We start from the raw sequence: 9,916 nt of genomic DNA, 5'->3' as shown, positions 1-9,916 counted from the left end.
TCCTTCCCCAGCCACGGCTCGAGCCCAGCCCCGCTTCGCACCCCAGCCCGACCGACCAATCCTTTAGAGCCAATCCTTATCCCGAAATGACGGATATTTTTTGACAATTTCCCTTACCTACATTGTTATAACATGCTGTTCACCTTGGAGATCTACTGTAGATATGGGTACGACACGTCATGAGATTTACACCCTCTCCCCAGATTTTCAAGGGCCAGGGAGAGGTCACCGGACGCGGCCAAAACTGCAACGCTTTCCAGGGTTTGGGCCCCTCTCTCAGGGCGAACCCATTCCAGGGCACCCTACCCGTCACAAATAAAAGAGAACTCTCCCGGGGCTCTCGCCAGCTTCTCCGGGATCGGTCTCGTTAACGCACTGGATGCCTTGCGGCGCTCGTCTCCGCCAGTCCGTGGACATTTTCTATTTATTTATTTATTTATTTATTTATATTTCACCTTTATTTAACCAGGTAGGCTAGTTGAGAACAAGTTCTCATTTGCAACTGCGACCTGGCCAAGATAAAGCATAGCAGTGTGAACAGACAACACAGAGTTACACATGGAGTAAACAATTAACAAGACAATAACACAGTAGAAAAAAAGAGAGTCTATATACATTGTGTGCAAAAGGCATGAGGAGGTAGGCGAATAATTACAGTTTTGCAGATTAACACTGGAGTGATAAATGATCAGATAGATGGTCATGTACAGGTATATATTGGTGTGCAAAAGAGCAGAAAAGTAAATAAATAAAAACAGTATGGGGATGAGGTATTTAAAATTGGGTGGGCTATTTACCGATAGACTATGTACAGCTGCAGCGATCGGTTTGCTGCTCAGATAGCAAATGTTTGAAATTGGTGAGGGAGATAAAAGTCTCAAACTTCAGCGATTTTTGCAATTCGTTCCAGTCACAGGCAGCAGAGAACTGGAACGAAAGGCGGCCAAATGAGGTGTTGGCTTTAGGGATGATCAGTGAGATACACCTGCTGGAAGTAGTTTGAGGTCAGTAGGTCATATGACCAAATAGCCATTGAAATTAGAAACATTGAAAAACATTGAAAATTCATGTCAAATTGTATGAGATAAAAATGGACAGACTAATATACAAGGGTAGTCAGTGGACCTTGTTTCAAAAAAGTTAAATCACCATTTAACTTCCACAGCTGTAATCCAATGCGGATACCAAGATCAGTACATCACCAAGGAGCTATTGAAATTAGAAACATTGAAAAACATTGAAAATTCATGTCAAATTGTACGAGATGAAAATGGACAGACTAAAAGGTGTGCAATGTGTAGGCCCACTGTGTGAACAACAGTAAGTCACATGACCAAAGAGCTATTGAAATTCAAAAATGTAAAAACTAAAAACGAATTTAAATAGGTGTGTGCAATGTGTGTCTTTTCCTTCGGGTTAGCTAGAAGCAGTTTTGAAAGTTTTAGGAGTAATGATTAAAGAGCTATTGAAATTTGAAATGTTTTATTTGTCACTATGTTGACGGTCCCTATCTGTTGAATATCCAACTTGAATCTGTCTTTACCTCGGTGAATTCAAATGGGTACAAAAGTTGATAGCTATTTAACTCATTTCTGAAGTTGACCCAGGCCGTTGCATGACTTGCAATTGACAAACTTGCTAGCAAGCTAATCGGTGACTTCTTCCTAAGAACCACAAAATCTGTTATTGTACATTTAAAAAATGTTGACATTTCTTCTAGGTCAACACATATAGTCCCATTCATAAACATACATATCGATCTAGCTCGCTCACTTAGGATGTCATTATTCATTTTGACATCCAGCTGTTATCAAGCTAGACAGCTACTCACAGCTGGATGTCATACGTCATCAATGTTATGATCACACAAGTGACCTTATGGCTCTGTCGACCTACTGACCAAATAAACATTTATAATTGTAACGTAGATTGTTGTTTTCCATGCATTAGGGTAATCCTGCTGACAATGTAAATACAGACAATAAAAGGTTAATCAAGAGAATGAACATGCTGAGAAAACAAAACAATCAGCCCACACATATTCAGCATGTCCGATGCAGTCAGGAAAAACCCACTGTAATCAGCCCACACATATTCAGCATGTCCGATGCAGTCAGGAGAAACCCACTGTAATCAGCCCACACATATTCAGCATGTCCGATGCAGTCAGGAGAAACCCACTGTAATCAGCCCACACATATTCAGCATGTCCGATGCAGTCAGGAGAAACCCACTGTAATCAGCCCACACATATTCAGCATGTCCGATGCAGTCAGGAAAAACCCACTGTAATCAGCCCACACATATTCAGCATGTCCGATGCAGTCAGGAGAAACCCACTGTAATCAGCCCACACATATTCAGCATGTCCGATGCAGTCAGGAGAAACCCACTGTAATCAGCCCACACATATTCAGCATGTCCGATGCAGTCAGGAGAAACCCACTGTAATCAGCCCACACATATTCAGCATGTCCGATGCAGTCAGGAGAAACCCACTGTAATCAGCCCACACATATTCAGCATGTCCGATGCAGTCAGGAAAAACCCACTGTAATCAGCCCACACATATTCAGCATGTCCGATGCAGTCAGGAGAAACCCACTGTAATCAGCCCACACATATTCAGCATGTCCGATGCAGTCAGGAGAAACCCACTGTAATCAGCCCACACATATTCAGCATGTCCGATGCAGTCAGGAGAAACCCACTGTAATCAGCCCACACATATTCAGCATGTCCGATGCAGTCAGGAGAAACCCACTGTAATCAGCCCACACATATTCAGCATGTCCGATGCAGTCAGGAGAAACCCACTGTAATCAGCCCACACATATTCAGCATGTCCGATGCAGTCAGGAGAAACCCACTGTAATCAGCCCACACATATTCAGCATGTCCGATGCAGTCAGGAGAAACCCACTGTAATCAGCCCACACATATTCAGCATGTCCGATGCAGTCAGGAGAAACCCACTGTAATCAGCCCACACATATTCAGCATGTCCGATGCAGTCAGGAGAAACCCACTGTAATCAGCCCACACATATTCAGCATGTCCGATGCAGTCAGGAGAAACCCACTGTAATCAGCCCACACATATTCAGCATGTCCGATGCAGTCAGGAGAAACTGTAATTATTTTTGTGCCAGCACAGCAGAAGCATATTTCTATTGTTTGGATTTTGCAACAAGTATAATGGTCTGTCTGTCCAAACAGAGGGATTTCTTAGGCAGCAAAATACCAGGCTTTAAGGCATTCCCTTATGTAGCTATTGCTTGTGGGTGAGGATTAGTCTATGGACAGATAATCTTAAAGTTTGAAACTCTGCCATTTTACTGTTCACATAGGGGCCAATTCAGACTTAGGAAACTTCCTATGCATGCCTTTCCTACACACATCCCAGTAGTTGGTATTGGGCACGTGAGTGGAAAGGCTAAAGCAACAGTAGACGAAAGTTGAGGGGTGAGGTCCGGGGAGGTGCAACTGCGACAGCTGAAAGTCGGCCTCTAATGTGGTTTTCCAACACCAAGGCTCAGATCAATCCTGCAGTCAGTGGTGATTTTAACATGTAAATCTTGGTGGGGCAAAACATTTATTTTTAAAGTTGAAGTAGTAAGTTTACATGCACCTTAGCCAAATACATTTAAACTCAGTTTTTCACGATTCCTGACATTTAATCCTAGTAAAAATTCCCTGTTTTAGGTCAGTTAGGATCACCACTTTATTTTAAGAATGTGAAATGTCAGAATAATAGTAGAGAGAATGATTTCAGCTTTTATTTCTTTCATCACATTCACAGTGGGTCAGAAGTTTACGTACACTCAATTAGTATTTGGTAGCATTGCCTTTAAATTGTTTAACTTGGGTCAAACGTTTCGGGTAGCCTTCCACAAGCTTCCAACAATAAGTTGGGTGATATTTGGCCCATTCCTCCTGACAGAGCTGGTGTAACTGAGTCAGGTTTGTAGGCCTCCTTGCTCGCACACGCATTTTCAGTTCTGCCCACAAATTTTCTATAGGATTGAGGTCAGGGCTTTGTGATGGCCACTCCAATTCCTTGACTTTGTTGTCCTTAAGCCATTTTGCCACAACTTTGGAAGTATGCTCGGGGTCAATGTCCATTTGGAAGACCCATTTGCGACCAAGCTTTAACTTCCTGACTGATGTCTTGAGATGTTGCTTCAATATATCCACAACATTTTCTCCTCTTATGATGCCATCTATTTTGTGAAGTGCACCAGTCCCTCCTGCAGCAAAGCACCCCCACAACATGATGCTGCCACCCCCATGCTTCAAGGTTGGGATGGTGTTCTTTGGCTTGCAAGCCTCCCCCTTTTTCCTCCAAACATAACGATGGTCATTATGGCCAAACAGTTCTATTTTTGTTTCATCAGACCAGAGGACATTTCTCCAAAAAGTACGATCTTTGTCACCTTGTGCAGTTGCAAACCGTAGTCTGGCTTTTTCTATGGCGGTTTTGGAGCAGTGGCTTCTTCCTTGCTGAGCGGCCTTTCAGGTTATGTCGATATAGGACTCGTTTTACTGTGGATATAGATACTTTTGCACCTGTTTCCTCCAGCATCTTCACAAGGTCCTTTGCTGTTGTTCTGGGATTGATATGCACTTTTCACACCAAAGTACATTCACCTCTAGGAGACAGAACGTGTCTCCTTCCTGAGCGGTATGACGGCTGCGTGGTCCCATGGTGTTTATACTTGCGTACTATTGTTTGTAGAGATGAACGTGGTAACTTCAGGCATATGGAAATTGCTCCCAAGGATGAACCAGACTTGTGGAGGTCTACAATTTTTTGTCTGAGGTCTTGGCTGATTTTTTTGGATTTTCCCATGATGTCAAGCAAAGAGGCCCTGAATTTGAAGGTGGGCCTTGAAATACATCCACAGGTACACCTCCAATTGACTCAAATGATGTCAATTAGCCTATCAGAAGCTTCTATAGCCATGACATCATTTTCTGGAATTTTTCAAGCTGTTTAAAGGCACAGTCAACTTAGTGTATGTAAACTTCTGACCCACTGGAATTGTGATACAGTAAATTATAAGTGAAATAATCTGTCTGTAAACAATTGTTGGAAAAATTACTTGTGTCATGCACAAAGTAATGTCCTAACCGACTTGCCAAAGATATAGTTTGTTAACGAGAAATTTGTGGAGTGGTTGAAAAACGAATTAAATTCCTCCAACCTAAGTAGTGTATGTAAACATTCAACTTCAATTGTAAGTGGAATGCATGCCAGAAATGCCACTACACAACACTAAACAATATATTAATTGCACTATAATGGTGATAAACGGTGCCCACAAACTGTTAGGGCCTACACATAAAGCTGTCCCAACAGCAGTCCCAACATTTTACCACTGCTACCCCTGGCTATCAGGTGAGCCTTATCTGGCAGTGAAACAGTTCATTCTGCCTCATTTACTACCTTTAAAAAAACATAGCTTATATGGCTGACTTGTTTAAACAAATGTGGTTTCTAATGACAATTGAGATGGACAAACTATGGCGGTAAGGGGGATGACAAGCGGATAAGAGATTAGTTAGTCAATGTAACTATTTGTTCAGCACTTTTGAAATGTACAGCAGCAGAATTCAGAACATGGGTCATTCTTACAGTGCTCTCCCTGTACACCATGTCAGAACCGTATAAAGGGGGCATATAAGCAGAAAATGAAAGCTCTTACAATATTCAATGATTACATTTCTCTAAAACAGGTTATAGGCTACAGTAGAAGTCAGAACAGTGGGTTAAATTAAGAGGGGTAAATAGACCAAATTATTAGGATGAGGCACATGGGCTACTAACATCTTACTACACAACATACACTTGGTATTACTTTCTTAGCTACAGTAGACATATCTCCCTGGCATAGTACATCATTTATGAAGCAGCACATAATACATTTTTGGAGCTTAGCTCACTTGAACAGGAAGGTGGCGGGGCGGTCCTCTGAGTAAACGTTGACAGCATGGTCAATGTTGAATGTTTATCATTTTAAACCTGGAAAAGAGCTCCTTAATCTCAGATCTGGGACCACACAGCTAGTCACCGATTTCTTCCAAACCACTTTTTATGCAATGTTAAGGTCCAATGGCCATTGAGCACTGATACACTTATCTATAATTTCTCTTCATATGACAAGGTTTAAAAAGGATTTGCCAGTAGATTGTCGACTTGATTGATGATGACTGCTAGCTATGATTTTGAAAGTATGACGTTGACATGCTCAGTCCAATCAAAGCTACTGTATATATAACGTGATTTGATGTCATTTTATCTGTGGCCAATGACCTTGAGCCTTCTTGGATGGGCACTTCTATGGCAGAAGCCAAAGGGCAATAATTTTCAAGGTCTGCTCTTACACTTGGCAGTGATGTTAAGTCCCCATGAGTGACAGAACACTGAGCCAATCACTGCGCAACGCTCCATATTTTCTGCTGGCTTGCCCCACCATCACAGAAAGCACTGAGCTAGGCTGAAACATCTGCATTTTGGAGCTGCCTTACTCAAGAAAACAAAAAAGAGACCATGTTTGTATGTGGCTTTATGAACTCAATGATATATATTATTTGTTACATTGTTTGCAAACTGATATGTGACACGTGTTAATGCCAAAATAACAGGCAAGCCCCCACCAAAAATGTTATAATTATTTGTAGTTATTTTTGCTAAAAATGTGGGGCTCAAAACAGGTGGGTCTCTGTCTGTACAATGTACAATCAATTAGTGAGAAAGAACATCAACTCCATGTAGGGGCAAGTCGGACAATTTTATTCCCATCATGCACCATACTTTGAAATGCGGTGACCAACGATGGTCATCGACATGACAAAAGGGATCCGTTCGAAGACGCCCAATCAGACTTACCTTACGCAGGCATGTAATGTGCTCTACATGTGTGGCTGGCTACCTTGCGGGCACTGAATGAATTCAGATGAAGAGGTGAAGTGTGAGGGATAACTGGGCCCAAAATCTGGCTTCACCAGCTGGTGGAGTCTTTAATTAATTTTTTTGCTCACCAAGCAAGGAGTTTTTGTATAGAGGGCAATGCGTGTCAATTTTTTTTAGTATTATTTACTACGCGTGGCTTATTTGGTCGATTCAAAGTTTTGTAGTGATTAGGTTGTTACAAGTGTACTGATACAACTAGGACACGTGACATCCGGACAACTCTGAGAAAAAAAACTTATATATCGGAGTTGTGCCTGGTCACCACAACAACAGAGTCATAAATCCCGCCAAGTTCAATTTTTTTCTTAAAATATGATTTTAAACTTAACCCTAACCACACTGGTAACATTATGCCTCAAGTTAAATTCAAACCAAAAAGCACTTTTTTTTCTCCCATAAATGTTTACAATATAGCCAATTTTGACATGGTGGCTGTGATTACTAGTGGAAACCATTGTGATGGGCGTTCAATCGCATATCTGCACTCTCATTGGCTAGAATGGTTCCACCTGATCTTGCCTTCTCCAGACTGCCTTCCATTTTTCAAGACATTTAATTTAATTGTTAGAGTAGCCACTTGAGTAATCTGTGACAAATATGTTATTGTAAACTGGGTGGTTTGAGCCCTGAATGCTGATTGGCTGAAAGCTGTGGTATACCACGGGTACAGAATGACAAAACATTTGTTTTTACTCTTCTAATTACATTGGTAACCAGCTTATAATAGCAATAAGGCACCTCAGGGGTGAGTGGTATATGGCCAATATACCACGGCTAAGGGCTGTTTTCAGGCACTCCACGTTGAGTCGGGTGGGGTGGTATAGCTGTGGTATATTGGCCATATACCACACCCCCAAGGGCCTTATTGCTTGAATCAACCACTAAATATCCTCCTACTTGCCGGCCAACAGATTCTCATTGGGGTTTCAATTTCATCTAAAAGTTGCACTATGCAGAAATTGTGCTGCCATTTCCTGGTTGCTAAAACTCTAATAGTTTTAAGATGGTACAAAGATTCTCAACACTATACTGTCTAAACCTCTGAAATATTTTCCATAACCAAAAACATTGTGTCTGCTGTTTAAAGCTGCTGTACAAAACCGAAAGTACAAGATGCAAAAACAATTGACGTCGCTCACATAGAACAGATCTACAGCTTCTTAGACTTGATCTATAAATCACATTTCAAAAAGCCATCCCTTTAAATGTGGTGTACCTTTATTAATGAGAATTTGTTGACAGACTCAGTAGAATACATGGAGAAAACGGTTTTAGAATATATAGAATATTCGGAGTGTATTCAGACCAATTCTCCACATTTTGTTACCCTACAGCCTTATTCTAAAATGGATTAAATAAATAAAAAAGACCATAGATTTTTGAATCATTTGCAAATGTATACAAAATAAAACAGAAATACCTTATTTACATAAGGATTCAGACCCTTTGTTATTGGACTCAAAATTGAGCTTAGGTGCATCCTGTTTCCATTGATCATCCTTGAGTTGTTTCTACAACTTGATTAGAGTCCACCTGTGATAAATTCAATTGATTTAGATATGATTTGGAAAGGCACACACCCGTCTATATAAGGTCCCACAGTTGACAGTGCATGTCAGAGCAAAAACCAAGCCATGAGGTCGAAGGAATTGTCCGTAGAGCTCCGAGACACAGATCTGGGGAAGGGTACCAAACAATGTCTGCAGCATTGAAGGTTCCCAAGAACACAGTGGCCTCCATCATTCTTAAATTAAAGAAGTTTGGAACCACTAAGACTCTTCCTAGAGATGGCCGCCCGGCGAAACTGAGCATTCTGGGGAGAAGGGCCTTGGTCAGGGAAGTGACCAAGAACCCGATGGTCACTGACAGAGCTCCAGAGTTCCTCTGTGGAGATGGGAGAACCTTCCAGAAGGGCAACCATCTCTGCAGCACTGCACCAAAGCAGGCTTTTTTTAGTAGAGCGGCCAGACGGAAACCACTCCTCAGTAAAAGGCACATGACAGCCCGCTTGGAGTTTGCCAAAAGGCACATAAAAAGACACTCAGACCATGACAAACAAGATTCTTTGGTCTGATGAAACCAAGATTGAACTCTTTGGCCTGAATGCCAAGTGTCACATCTGGAGTAAACCTGGCACCATCCCTACGGTAAAGCATGGTAGTGGCAGCATCATGCTGTGGGACAGATGTGTGCAGGCATGAAAAAAATGTCAGCGGCAGGGACTGGGAGACTAGTCAGGATTGAGGGAAAAATATATGGAGCAAAGTACAGAGAGATACTTGATGAAAATCTGCTCCAGTGTGCTCAGGACGAAGGTCTACCTTCCAACAGGACAACAACCACCATCGATAAAAAACAGTACTGTGCAGCCGTCTTCAACCTGGCCAAGGCTTTCGACTCTGTCAATCACTGTATTCTTATCGGCAGACTCAACAGCCTTGGTTTCTCAAATGACTGCCTCGCCTGGTTCACCAACTACTTCTCAGATAGAGTTCAGTGTGTCAAATCGGAGGGCCTGTTGTCCGGACCTCTGGCAGTCTCTATGGGGGTGCCACAGGGTTAAATTCTCGGGCCGACTCTTTCTCTGCATATATCAATGATGTCGCTCTTGCTGCTGGTGATTCTTTGATACACCTCTACGCAGACGACACCATTCTGTATACATCTGGCCCTTCTTTGGACACTGTGTTAACAAACCTCCAAACGAGCTTCAATGCCATACAACTCTCCTTCCGTGGCCTCCAACTGCTCTTAAATGCTAGTAAAAACTAAATGCATGCTGTTCAACCGATCGCTGCCTGCACGCGCCCACTAGCATCATTACTCTGGACGGTTCTGACTTAGAATATGTTGACAACTATAAATACCTAGCTGTCTGGCTAGACTGTAAACTCTCCTTCCAGACTCATATTAAGCATCTCCAATCCAAAATGAAATCTAG

Source organism: Oncorhynchus mykiss, chromosome 4 (genome assembly GCF_057628025.1).
Source record: "Oncorhynchus mykiss isolate SJ-2025 chromosome 4, ASM5762802v1, whole genome shotgun sequence".
In the NCBI taxonomy this organism is placed as follows: Eukaryota; Metazoa; Chordata; class Actinopteri; order Salmoniformes; family Salmonidae; genus Oncorhynchus; species Oncorhynchus mykiss.
Note: the sequence above shows the minus strand (reverse complement) of the source record.